At 44.4% G+C, this 14,127-nt stretch overlaps 1 long non-coding RNA gene across 1 annotated transcript in view; it reads left to right on the plus strand.

Moving 5' to 3' along the window:
* Positions 1-2,911, plus strand: part of LOC129392689 (uncharacterized) — a 14,229-nt gene extending 11,318 nt beyond the window's left edge. The window contains exon 4 of the long non-coding RNA XR_008619058.1: positions 2,850-2,911. This is a non-coding gene — a long non-coding RNA (uncharacterized lncRNA). The remainder of the gene's footprint in view (positions 1-2,849) is intronic.
* The last annotated feature ends 11,216 nt before the right edge of the window (positions 2,912-14,127 follow it).

Raw genomic sequence — 14,127 nt, forward strand, 5'->3', positions numbered from 1 at the left:
GCGGCATGTGGGATCTTCCCGGACCGGGGCACGAACCCGTGTCCCCTGCATCGGCAGGCGGACTCTCAACCACTGCGCCACCAGGGAAGCCCAGGTAGAGTATTCTTAGTTGTAGGTTTTCCCCTTTCATCGCTTTAAATATATGATGCCATTCTCTTCTGGCCTGCAGACTTTCTGCTGAAAAATCAGCTGGTGACCTTATGGGTTTCCCTTGTATGTTATTTGTTGCTTTTCCCTTGTTGCCGTTAATGTTTTATCTTTATCTTTAATTTTTGTCAATTTGATTACTGTGTCTCAGCATATTGCTCCTTGAGTTTATCCTGCCTGGGACTCTCTGTGCTTCCTGGACTTGGGTGACTGTTTCCTTTCCCATGTTAGGGAAGTTTTCAGCTATTATCTCTTCCAACATTTTCTCAGGCTCTTTCTTTCTCTATTCTGCTTCTGAGACCCCTATAATGTGAATGTTGGTGTGTTTGTCATTGTCCCAGAGGTCTCTTAGATTGTCCTCATTTCTTTTCATTCTTTTTTCTTTATTCTGTTCCATGGCTATGATTTCCACCACTCTGTCTTCCAGCTGACTTACCCATTCTTCCGCCTCATTTATTCTGCTATTGATTCCTTCTAGTGTATTTTTCATTTCAGTTATTGTATTCTTCAACTCAGTTTGGTTGCTCTCTATATTTTCTAACTCTTTGTTCAAAACTTTTGTAACTTCTCCCTCTGTGCATGCATTCTTTTCCGAAGTTCTTGGATCATCTTCGCAGTCATTACTCTGAACTCTTTCTTGGGTAGATTGTCTAGCTCCATGTCACTTAGTTGTTCTTCTGGGGTTTTATCTTGTTCCTTTGTCTGAAACATATTCCTCTGCCATCTCATTTTGTCTCAATTTCTATTTGTATTTTTATGTATGTGGAATGTTAGTTATGTTTCTCGACCTTGGAAAAGTGGCCGTCTGTAGGGGATGTCCTATATGTCCCAGTAGTGCGCTTCTGTCTGTCATCTAAGGGCCAATGACCAGCTGGTCCCAGGGTAGTTTCTGACTTGCCTTTGAAGACTCAATTCCACAGGCTGCTGGATTGTAGTTTTCTTGCTTCTGGTGTCTGCCCTCTGGTGGATGAGGCTGGTCTAGAGGCTTGTGCAGGCTTCTTGGTGGGAGGGGTCAGTGCCTGCCCACTGGTGGGTGGAGCTGGGTCTTGGCTCTCTGATGGGCATGGCCATGTCTCGGGGCATGTCTAAATGTGGCTCAGGAAGTCTTTAGGGAGCCTGTCTGCTGATGGATAGGTTGTGTTCCCGCCCCGTTGGTTGTTTGGCCTGAGGCACTGGAGCCTACAGGCTCTGGATGGAGCCAGATCTTGGTGCTAATTACCCAAGCAAGATGTTTGCCTCCAACAAGAGTTCAAGTAGATGAACACTCTCCGATATTTCTGCCACCGGCTTTTATGACTACAGAGAGAGCCATGGCCACCCTCCCCCCAACCCCCTCCAAGACCAGCATGTAGGTCTGGCCCAGACTCCTATGAAGTCACTGCTTTTGCCCTGGGTCCCAGTGTATATGAGACCTTGTGTGCACCCTCCAAGAGTAGAGTCTCTGTTTCCCCAGTCCTGTGGAGCTCCTGTGATCAAGCCCCACTGTCCTTCAAAGCCAAATGCTCTGGGGGCTCATCCTTCCCATGCCAGACCCTCAGGCTGGGGAGCCTGACGTGGGGCTCAGAACTCTTCCTCCTGTGGGAAGACTTCTGTGATATAACTATCCTTCAGTTTGTAGGTTGCTCATCCGGGAGGTATAGCATTTGATTAGATCACACGTGTGCCCCTACTACTGTCTCATTTGGTTTCTTTTTTATGTCTTTTGATGTAGAATATTTTTTTTAGTAGGTTCCAGTCTCTTTTATTGATGGCTGTTCAGCAGTTAGTTGTGTTCTTGGTGTTGTCATGAGACCTTGAGGTGAGCTCAAGGGCCTTCTACTCCACCATCTTGTTTCCAATCCCCCGCTCCTTAGTGTTTAAAAACTTAAGATCTAGGCAGTAAGTGTGCTCATTGCTACTGGTATGTCATTACCACTAGACCCTCTGAGAGGCTAGCTCTACAAAACATTTATATCTATATATCTGTGTATAAATACATGTACACACACTCATATAACTGTATCTCTCTCAATAGCTAGCTAGCTAACTATCTAAAAGAGTTCACACCAATACCTTCAATTCCAGTCTAGCACACCAGGGTTTTTTCTAGCCTTCTCCCTTTCCATACTTGCAAATCTCTTCTCCAAACAGCAGGAAACCTGGCTCCCATTATTCTCAATATAGTTTTTTTCTTTTTTTCCCCACTCAATTCCCCCTATGTGACCAATCTCCCTAGCACAATGGCTACCTCCTTGGCTTCCCAGCCCCTGTGCTGCTGCCTCTACAGCCCCTTCTGCCTTCAAGGGAAAGAAAGGGACGGGAAAAGGAGGGGAGGGGAGGTTGTCAAATGGCTTTTTTTTTTTTTTTTTTGGCCGCACTGTGCAGCATGTGAAACTTCCCTAACAAGGATTGAACCCGCACCCCTTGCAGTGGAAGTGCAGAGTCTTAACCACTGGACCACCAGGGAAGTCCTGTCAAATGGTTTTTTTGACTGAATTATTCAGAGAGGGGGGAAAGAAGGAAGGAGGGACGGATAGAGGGGATGGAGGAAGGGAGGGAGGGATATATGTTTATCACAAATTTTCTTGAAAACTGAATGATTCCAGGTAGCACAGCTCCTGCAGAGAATAGGTGCTCAGCATCATTAATTAGTATCCCTCCCCACTTGGTGTTTCATTTGCTTATTCTCTATAGATAACCCAGATCTTTTCCTTTTATTCTAGGTCCTGTTGGTTGGGAATCTTGGTCCTAGCAATGTGTTTATTTGGACAGAATCCTCTCACAGCAAAACAAGCTGAGGTCCCATGGAGCTCATCATCCATACATAGTATCTATACTGGATTTGTTGATACTGGTGATGTTTGGCAGAGACTGAATACCTGGCTTGTAGAAGAAAATGTACCTCACACTCGGTTTTGCTCTCGTATGTGGAAGGCACACATGACCGGTGACAATGGCTTTTGCATGCCTGGAGATAAGGCAGCCACAGGACCAATAGGGACTCCTGGTGGCCAGTGCACCCTTGTACAAAGGATTGGCCCTAATTTGGTCATTTTCAGGCAAAGATGTAACCATAAACACCACCCTGAATTCAGAAATTGAGGTTTCCTAAGCAGTTCTTGGAAGGCAGTTCCTGGCAGCACTAAAACCCCAAAGAAGCAAAGAGAAGCCAAAACAAAATCCATATGCCCTTCATGGAACATTTGCTTTGTTATGGAGGGCAGTGCTGCCAAAGAGAAATGACTTCTCAGGTTTTCCATATATCGTCCCTAATGGTGTCCTCAGAAAAGTAAACTTGGTGCCACATAGATTAATGTGCTACAAAGTAAGCCTGTCCAGGAACCCTGAGAACGTCTGTGCCCCACGAGATGGGAAGGATGGGCAAGCCCGCTTCCTGTGTTACCCTGGGTCACTCTGCCATAGGCAGCCTGGGAGTGGGCAGGCAGTGGGCCTGATACCACGGTCCAAATGGGGTCAGGGTCCCCATTAGTGTGGCATCCTCTGGACTGAGTTTGGGCATTTCTGAATCAGCAGCCTGAAGAGGTTCTCTAATTAGACATGTTAGAAATCAACAGAATTTGGAGGGAGGGGTAGGGTTGAGAGGACAGCTAAGAGGGACTAGAGAGGAAACTAATGCTGATGGAATAGCTGCTTGCATCAGTCAGCTTATGTAACGATGATAGTAATAATAATGGTATCTTACATTACTCAGCATTTACTATGTTCCAGGCTCCGTTCTAGCTACTTTACATATATTATCTCATTTACTCCTTTCAGCAACCTTATTATGAAGTGGGTATTTTTATTGTTATCCCTACTTATAAGGACCAAGACATTGTGTACCTTGATCAAGCAGACACAGCTTGAGAGGGATGGGAGCAGGATATGTATGTTCATCACTTCATTTAATACTCACAACAACCCAATGATATAGATTTTCATCATCTCCAATTTACAGGCAAGGAAACTAAGGCCCTTGGACCAGCAACATCAGCATCACTCAGGAGCTTATTAGAAATGCAAAATCTTTGGCCCCACTTCAAACCTACTGAGGCAGAATCTGGACAGAACCACCGGTCTAGACCAGAGGGCCCAGCGAGTCTCAAACTTGCACGTGCATGTGAGTCGCCCAGAGACCGGGTTAAAACCTGGATTCCTGGGCTCCACCCACCCTTGGAGATGCTGAGTCCCTGGTATTTAGCAGCAGTATTTTGGCCCTCTGTAGAGTTGCTTCCATACGTTGTTTTCGACATCACATCATCTACCAACATTAGCTGATATTGAAAAGCAAAATTTTCATACCAGTTTAGGAACAGGAGTCAAAGTTTCATTTTAATTCAGGGGTTGACAGACTTTTTCTGTAAAGGCCCAAATTGTAGATATTTTACTCTGTGTGGGCCACTGGGTCTCTGTCATGTCACAAAAGCAGCCATGGTCAGTATGTAAACAAATCAGTGTGTTTGTTTTCCAGTACAACTCAATCAACTCCCCCTCATTTAACTCAGAACCGAGGGAACCTCTGGTGATGGCAGCATGCCCTAGTGCAGAGCGGATTTGAAGAATGGGGATCTTAACGTTTGGAAAGGAGAGGACTAAGTAAAATAGCTCATACTGTAGGGGAGCCAAAACAGTTTCCCCTCTACTCTTCTAGGTTCTTGGCTGAGACTCCCTTGTAGCAAAAGACAGATTAACAAAAGAAAAACCATTTTAATTACTATGTAAGGGAGAGCCACAAAGATAGGAGACTCAAAGGGCAGCCAGGCAACTGAGGCTTATATACCACCCTTAGCTGAGAAAAGGGACAAGGCTCTGGGCCTTCAAATGGAGGAGGACCATTCATGGGAAGAGGAGAAGAGCAGATATTTGGTAAACAGATGTTTGCCGGAGGTGCAGATAAGTCTCTCAGAAGAAAAAGTGATATTGGGTAATAGCTCTCTTCCTGGTACAGGGCCCCTTTCTAATTTCTTTTAGGCAGTTAAGAGGGAGGTAAAAAGCTTTTCCTGAGTCTGCTGGGTCTTGACTGCTTTCAGTTCAAAATAATCCACATGTGAAAATGGTACTTTCTGGGGCAGCCTGTTCTGAACCCCCTCCATACCATATGCCTAGTTAACTTTCTTCAGGCTGATTAAACCATAACACCTTTGGGGTAACTTTTCTACCAGGCTATAAAATCCTAATACTTTATCAGTTTCTGCAAACCTCTCATCTCACGGGCTATAAATTGTCACTGTTTTTTATCATTTGTGTTATTAATTAAAGAAAAAAAAGGTGTGCCAACAAATTTGCCTTCCCCCAGAATATCAAGTGAGAGTTCCATTTGACAAGGTCCTGCTTTTACTCAAGCAGCCATATTATTTTCTAATAATAGAAAAGGCATTAAGAAAAATCAAGTAATCACCTTCTGTCATTTTCCAAGTGTGAGATAACTTTTCTCATTGGCCTGATGAGAAAAAGCCCTATGATACTCAGTGCTGATTGCTGTAAGGATTACTGTTGGTTATTATTATGCTGTAAAGTTTATTATGGTTTTCTAGCTTATAGGATGTCATCTTGGAGTCCCCACAGGATAAACTCTCCTGTCTCGTGAATCATGTGACCTTCCTAACCAGACACCAAGGCATGAGTTTCGTGTCCTCACTTTCTCTCTGGTATTATAATCTTATGTTACCTACACTAGTTTTTACTTAGTTTCTACTTTCTCCTTTTCCTTAATGTTTGTCTTATTTGGGGGCATTTTTGTAAATTGTCTTCTGTCCTTTTTGGAATACAAATTCATTTAAATCAAAAGAATGTTCAGGACTTCCCTGGTGGCGCAGTGGTTAATCCGCCTGCCAATGCAGGGACCCAGGTTCAATTCCTGGTCTGGGAAGATCCCACGTGCCACGGAGCAACTAAGCCCGTTTGCCACAACTACTGAGCCCACGTGCCACAACTACTGAGCCTGTGCTCTAGGGCCTGTGAGCCACAACTACTGAGCCCGTGAGCCACAACTACTGAGCCCATGTGCCACAACTAATGAAGCCCACGCACCTAGAGCCTGTGCTCTGCAACAAGAGAAGCCACCGCAATGAGAAGCCCGTGCACCGCAACGAAGAGCGGCCCCTGCTCGCCGCAACTAGAGAAAGCCCGTGCGCAGCAACAAAGATCCAATGCAGCCAAAAATAAATAAATTAATTAATTCACTAAAAAAAAAAAGGAGAATGTTCAAATTTGAGGATTCTTTACTTCAATGAGCCTTGAGGATGAAGGGGAAGTGAAGCTGGTATCTGCATACTTAGAAAACAACACATGTGATATCTTAACACACCAACTTAAACATAATGTACTCACATTTAGATGGTCACTTGTATGACCAAAGGTGAATGTTCTTGGCTGACATGTGCATCCCATCTATCTCACCTCATCCCGCCTAAGAACTCTAGACAGTTACTCTACAGTGCTACTTTTTTGTTTTGTTTTTGAAACAAAATCCACATTTTATTAGATTGAAATAAACCACAAAATTGTTCATCTTCACCAACAAGAAGGCAATATTTTCTGTCTTCTTCCTAGATAAACCACAAAACTCCTATTTTTGCAAGAAGACCACTTTTCCTGGTTATGCATTTAAATCAAGATGAGGAAGCAGATATGGTCATGGGAAAACACCCAAAAGAAAACAGGCAAAACCAGACAAATCAGTCATCAACATCTGCGAACTCAGGTTCTGTCTCGCCTGTGAAACAGTGTTCATGGTACATCTGCTAAAAAGCTGATGTCCAGTTCGGGTGGACTTACATTCCCTTGAGGACAAAGGCTACACTGAAATCCTCTTCAGATGAGCACATGGCTTCTGTCACTTTCTGGTAACTTCCACAACCAGCCATTACAGATTTTTAACAACATACTCCAAACATAATGTACTTAAGTCAGAAGCACCATTGCACTTTATAAATGTGTTCTCCTCCCTTTTCACTCCCTACCTCCTCAACATTTATTTCTTCAAAGAACTGATAACTCAAATCCTGGTCATTAGATCAATGATAATAAACATCATGTCCCAAATGACTTCAGCCCTGCCATTATGCTACCAGGGGGGATTCGAATCTCAAAGCAGCACTTTCAATACCATCTTCTGGGAGAACACAGAAGTCTTCAAAGTCTGCAAGTTCAGGTTGTGGCTGTTCAACAGGTGAGTGGTCAGTGGCTGATGGATTTGGTGAGAGGCCTGTTGGCAAATTTACCTTCAGTGACTAAGTGGCCTGCATGTACCTTACAGCTTTGCCTCCTAATAAACCAATAAAAGGCACCTTTAAAAATTCTCTTGGATATTTTCAGTGATTTCTGAATTACTTTAGGAGGCTCTGACACATTGTGTAGAGTTTTCTGTGTGTGTCTCATGAAATCCAGATCGTGTTTTGTATTAAGAGTTATGTTCACAAAGCCCTGTGACTTGACCTCTGTTGAGTCAGTGTTTGGGGGTGTGTTTTGTGAAGCTTGCATTCGTGCTTCCTCTCCATCTTCATCCTGGGAAGAATCCGCAGGGCCTTAAGCAATACGGAAGCATTAGGAAAAATACATAAATATCAGGCAGCTGTAGAGCATCATAAATTGTGGACAGAAGCACTTTATCTTTTCCTCTTTTTCCACTTGAGGCTCTGCGAATGAATCTCCACAGAGAGTGTCAGGATTGGTAAGTCACTCTATATGTGCTGGCGCAGTGCTTCTCTGACATGGTGAGCTGGAGATGATCCATGTCTTAATGTGAGGGCTTTGAGGTGCTGATCTGGGAATCTTTCTCCAACTTGCTGAATAATGTCCTCCACTTTTGGAACATTGACTGTTTATAATAACCTCAAAGATTAGTTGAGATTCTAGGTTACCTTGGCAAGCCCTGCAGAACTTCCCACAAAGTTTCATTTGAATATCGTGTTTAGTGACCAAATCTGTGGCTTCCTCAAACCATAAATCATAATAAAACTCCCTATATTCCATCACTTCATTTGTGAATGTGACACAGTAGTCGAGCAGCTGGCTGCCAAGAAGATGCCAGAAGTTTGTCACTGGATTTTTTTTCCCCAATGGCTCTTGTTAAGATGGGACATTTTTTTTTTTTTGTGGTATGCAGGCCTCTCACTGTTGTGGCCTCTCCCGTTGCGGAGCTCCGGACGCACAAGCTCAGTGGCCATGGCTTACGGGCCCAGCCACTCCGCGGCATGTGGGATCTTCCCGGACCGGGGCACGAACCCGCGTCCCCCGCATCGGCAGGCGGACTCTCAACCACTGCGCCACCAGGGAAGCCCAAGATGGGACATTTTTAAGAAGGACAAATGAAACCAATGAAATAGAAATCTGTTAACATACTACAGAGCACAAATGCTTGACCAGCTATAAAGCTATTCCCTCCAGCCTGTGTCATTCTTTATACTGTCTTTATATAAAACAAAGGCTTACAAGAGCTCCACTTACATTTCAAAAGCACACTATCCTCCTGCCTATTGAAGAAGGCCCATTTCCTTCAGTTAGTATACCTTTTTCCATGCTCTAAAAAAGGGCAGCTATTACATTGTCAAATCCTATAAGCAGCTGTAGCGACTGTTGGAAAAGAGAACGGTCTTCCTCAGGTGTTCTCAATGCAATAACAATAACAAGCCCTGACTTTCCATGAAGAGCAGAGTGTATAGATACCATGGGAATATTTCTGTAAAAGCTGGGTGGGCAGGGCTTTCATTTTGGAAAGCAATTCACTGGACACAGTATATACCTGACCACATCACTACTCCACGATCAGGCTGCACTGTGTGTGTGGAGGACATTCTGGACAGGGAGAAAGACTGATTCTTTCTAACGAGGGAAAGTTAGTGGCATACGAACTGAGGACAATAATGCTAGCTCACACTGAGGATTACTACATGCTGAACAGTGTGCCAAGTACACTGTATTATAAATACATTGCAATAATTATGTAATTAAACATTCAATTATAATATTGCAATGCACTAACTTTTTAAGAAATCAGTCTTTCTCCCTGCTCAAAATGTGTAGTATCCTCCATACACATATAAGTACTTTTATTAAGTCCTTACTACGTGCTGGGCATGGTGCCAGATTCTATACATACAGTGAAATATTACTTCATTATCTGTGGTCTCAGTTGTCACACAGAGATACATTTTTCCAGAATGAGAACCGCCCCCCTCAACCTTGTGAATTAATCAGTAACTTAACAAAATTTTATGTTACTCCACAGCTTTGCAGAAAGAAAAATAAATAAGGCCTTTCAAAGTTGCCAGGAATGGATTATATATAAATTAAATGCGTTCAGTTCAACACATTTTTATTACATACTCTGTTCCAGGAGGTTCTGAGTCAGACACATTTATTCAGTTTTGTGATTTAAGAACATGAGTGCGAGTTGCAAATACTCAGCACACAAGTGCCCCGTGCTCCCAGGAGCTTGGGCACAAGCCACAGCAAGAGAGACTGGCTCTTGGCCTGGGGTACAGTTAGGGCAGGACCAGCAGCAAAGCCCTTTACTCAGCTGTTGGGATCCCTTTTCATGGAAGCCCCAAGGCAGGACCACCTCAGCCCTCTTCCACAGCCATTTCCTCTGTAACTTAGCAGCTTCTGGCTCCTGCCCTCAACACTCCATTGAAAGGCTCTCCAAGTTCCTTCCTTTTGCCAAATCCTGGGGCCTTTCCATTACCCTTCTTTTAGGGATACCAGATTTAACAAACAAAAATACAGTGTCCAGTTAAATTTGAATTTCAGATAAATAACGAATGATATTTTTAGTACAGATCTTCCTTGACTTGTGATAGGGTTACATCCTGATAAACCCATCATAAATTTAAAACATCCTAAGTCAAAAATGCATTTAATGCACCTAACCTACATCATGGCCTGGCCTAGCCTACCTTAAATGTGCTCAGAACACTTATATTAGCCTATAGTTGGGCAAAATCATCTAACACAAAGCCACTCTTATAATAAGCTATTGAATATCTCATGTAATTTATTGAATACTGTACTGAAAGGGAAAAACAATAGCTGTCTGGGTACAGAATTGTTGTAAGTGTACAGGTTGTTTACTGTCGTGATCATGGTCTGACTGGGAGCTGTGGCTTGCTGTCCAGCATCACGAGAGAGGATCATACTGCACATAGGTAGCCCGGGAAAAGATCAAATTCAAAATTCAAAGTATGGTTTCTATAGAACACGTACCACTTTCACACCATCATTAAGTCAAAAAATCATAAGTCGAGTCATGTAAATTGGGATTAAGTACATCATATGTATACTTACTGAACTTACACTAAAAAATCATTTGTTGTTCATCCAGATTTCAAATTGAACTAGTAATCTTATATTTTATCTAATAACCCTACTTCATTCTCTTTGTATTCTCTGGGTACTTGATCCCTGAAACTCTCTTCCTTTGGGTGGTGTCAACTCATCACTTTCCCTTTTTCTGTTCCTTCTGCCTGGTTCAGTGAGTCGTCCAGCCTGCGCTGGAACATCAGCATGTAACCCTAAGCCTCTTCTTTTCTCTCTCTCAGCTTTCTCCTTGGAGAGGTCATCTATTCCTGTCACTTACATCAGTGGTTCTCCAAGTGTGGTCCTGGACTAGCAGCTGCAGTATCACCTGGAAACCAGACAGGAATGCACATTCTCAGGCCCGGGCCCAGGCATACAGAATCAGGTCTTCTGGGGTGGGGCCCAGCAATCTGTTTTAAGAAGTCCCGTCAGTTGTTCTGACGCACGCTAAAGTTTGAAAACCACTTGTTTAAATGATCACTTCTAAGCTGTTGACTCCCGAATCTTTATCATTAGCTCTGATTTCATACCCACACTTCCCTCTGGTATTTCAAACTGGAGTGTTCTGTGGAATGTTACGAAATGGGAGGGAAAAAAAACATAGCTCTATGGTTCAAAAGAATTTCCATGGGGGAATTCCCTGCCCTTTCCCCGCCCCCAACCAAAAAAAAACAGTTTCCATGGTATCGCAGCATTTCTTAAGGTTTGACTATTGGGACCTATTTCCCAGTGGTTGTGGGAGGATGCAACAACAGGATGGCGTCACTGGAAAAGAGATGAATTGAAATGGAATTCATACTAACAATATTGTAAATCAACTATACTTCAATTTAAAAAAAGAAAATGGAATTCATTATTGTCCCCTGCCAAACCACCTCTACAGCCTATTTCTTTTTAATTTTTTTAAGTTGAATATTTTATTATTAAACTCTTATTTTCCTGCAAGGCTGTAGCTTCACTGTATAAAAATAGCACCAGCAAACACAGTATGTTGCAAAATTAAGATAGTATTGTTCTTCATCTGACACTGTACAACTAACAAAAACTTTTCTCCACAGCCAGTTATTTCCAATGGGAAGATCATTAAGTATTTTGACCCAATCCAGGGATGGCTGTAAGCTGTTATAAGGCTTAAGATAACAATGTTATCCTTGAATTACATAATTGTTATAACTAGTTTTACCACAGATCATTTCAGGAATTCTGAGTATTGTAAACTGGAGCCTAGCCTAAAAATCATAGGGTGCTGTGGAAAAGATGCATAGTGTTTATCTGCAGTCATTAGGAAGTTAAGGGGTATTTTCTTCTGGTAACATGTTGCAAGTAGTTTCCTTTGCTACAAGTTGCTTTTTAAAAAATCTATCCACAACAAATTTAAGACAACTATGCTAGATTAAGTTGTTTCATACTAGTTTATTTAGGGGTTCCATTTTCACTCAATAGATTTTATGTGTTTCTCATATGCTTCTTCACTCATTAGTTCATCTAGTTCTGAAGGGTTACTGAGTGTCACATTGATCAGCCAATCATCTTCATAACAAGATTTTTTGGACACGTCCTGGATTTTCTGCCAGAGCTTCATTAATTTCAGTTACTTCTGATGGAGGAAGAAGAGTAGATAAGCAGCTTTCAAACTTTCTAAAGCACCAAACTCCTCTTGTTTGTTCAATTTTGTCCCAACTTCAGGCAGATTACAGTAAGCAACATCTCCCAAAGCTCCCTGTGCAAAATTGCTGATTCCCGCTGCTGCAACACCGTTTTCTGTTGTTATCTGTCCACGTCCGCCTGCGAATTGACGCGCAGAGAGCGGAGCTGTGACGGGGCGCGGCTCCCCGCAGGGCCGGCGCCCCGAGAGATTGCGCGCAGGCGCAGACGGCAGACCTCAGCGCGCACACTTCGCGCCTTTCGCTGCGCCAAGCGCCTGGGCTTCTGGCAGCCCTTTTCGTTCAAGCAGACCTAAAGTGTTGGAGTTATGACTTCCTCTTCTCCCGTATGCTGTCAGCCTCTGAGTTTTAGGGACTCAGTTACGTTAACGTGGAAAGGTTGGAGACCTGACGTGACTTTGGAGCGTGAAGCAAGCTCTTGTTGAGACTTCGCCGAGTCAAGGCCCGCTCCTTGGGACCCGCAGCCCGGCCCGTCCGCCCGGCTGACCTCAGTAACCAGCACCAGGCACAAGTCCTGGGGCCGCCCCCCAGGGCCACAGGTGACATGGGGTCTCACGCCTCCGAGAAGGCCACAGGCAGAGCTGAGAAGGCCTGTTCTGGAGAAACGGAGGAAGAGCGCAAGGAGCCAGTCAGGACTTGAGGGAAAAGAAGGGCAGGAAACAGGGTGGAGGCCTGGTGACGGAAAGGAGCAGTCGAGGAAGCGTGGGCTCAGCCTGGCCGGTGCGTGGAAGGACCTCGGCGTGGGCGGGAGACGTTAAGGGGACCGGGGGGCTGAGGAGTCAGGGAGCCGTCGCCGGACCACAGTCATTCCACAGTTTCTGCTGGAAGATAAATGACTTTCCCATGAATCCACCGCCCAAAGCCACCTGCAGTATCTTTGTTTACTGTCTTCGTATCTTTTCCTTTATCCTGAGGTAAATACGGGGAAAGGGAGGAAAGGGGTGGGGCGGGGGAAGAGGGTGGAGAGGGAATGGAAGAGATTTCGGTGAGGGAGAGCCTACTGATGGTTCGCAGTCTTGTCTGCACATTGGAATCGCCGGAGGAGCTGTAAAAACCACGTCTGGGTTCAACCCCCAGAGATTCTGATGCAGTCGGTCTAGCCTCTCGTCTGGTGCTTCTCAAACTTTAATGTGCGTCGGAAGCGCCTGGGGCTCTTGTTAAAATTCAGGTTCTGACTCCGAAGGCTCGGGGTGGGGCCTGAAAGTCTGCATGTTAACAAGACGCCAGGTCATGCTCATGGCACTGCTCTGTGGCTCACATTGTCTGTAGCAACCATCCACCGTAGCGGCTCCCAGAGGGTGGTCCCCACACCATCAGAATCAGCATCCCCCGGGAACTCGAGAGAAAGGCGCATTCTCGGGCCCCAGCCCAGACCCACGGAATCTGGAATTCTGGGGGTGAGGCCCAGCAAGATGTGTTTTAACTCTCCCTCCAGGTGATTCTCACGCGTGCCAAAGTTTGCTGTAGAGAATTACAGACGGGAATAAAAAGCCTGAGGGAAGGGCGCTAATAATCACTGTAATGACAAAGTAATGAATTATTGTGGAAGTAAGACAGAAACAGATCACGTGGAGCCCTATGTATGTTCCAGTTATGAACAGGGATAACCATTATAGTAAAATTAAGACACCACGACTTTGAAAACTGCACGTTTTCCAAAAAAAAATTTTTTTAAGTTTTTTTAAATCTCTGTATCATCATAAGTCGTAGGAATTATTGGAACATTTTCGAGACTTGCACACTCGCTGCAAAGATGAGGGAAAGGAGATGTCATTACTGGACCCGTCATGCTGTGGGCCTGCCTGAGCTGGGTGGGGTGCAAAGGCACAGATGCAGGAAAATAAGGTGGGGATGCCTGGCACTGGGGATTGAGGATGGGGAAAGGGGTGCTCTCTGTTCTGAGGCCACGAGGTTGCCGGCATCTTTGTGATGGGAGGTGCTGAACCTGGTTGTGTTACCGATCCAGTGTCACCACTCTACCCCACGAGTGCCCTGTGCCTGGATTACAGTACCTAACTGGTCCCAGCTGGCCTCCCAGGCT

The sequence above is a fragment of the Physeter macrocephalus genome, chromosome 13, assembly GCF_002837175.3.
Source record: "Physeter macrocephalus isolate SW-GA chromosome 13, ASM283717v5, whole genome shotgun sequence".
NCBI lineage: Eukaryota > Metazoa > Chordata > Mammalia > Artiodactyla > Physeteridae > Physeter > Physeter macrocephalus.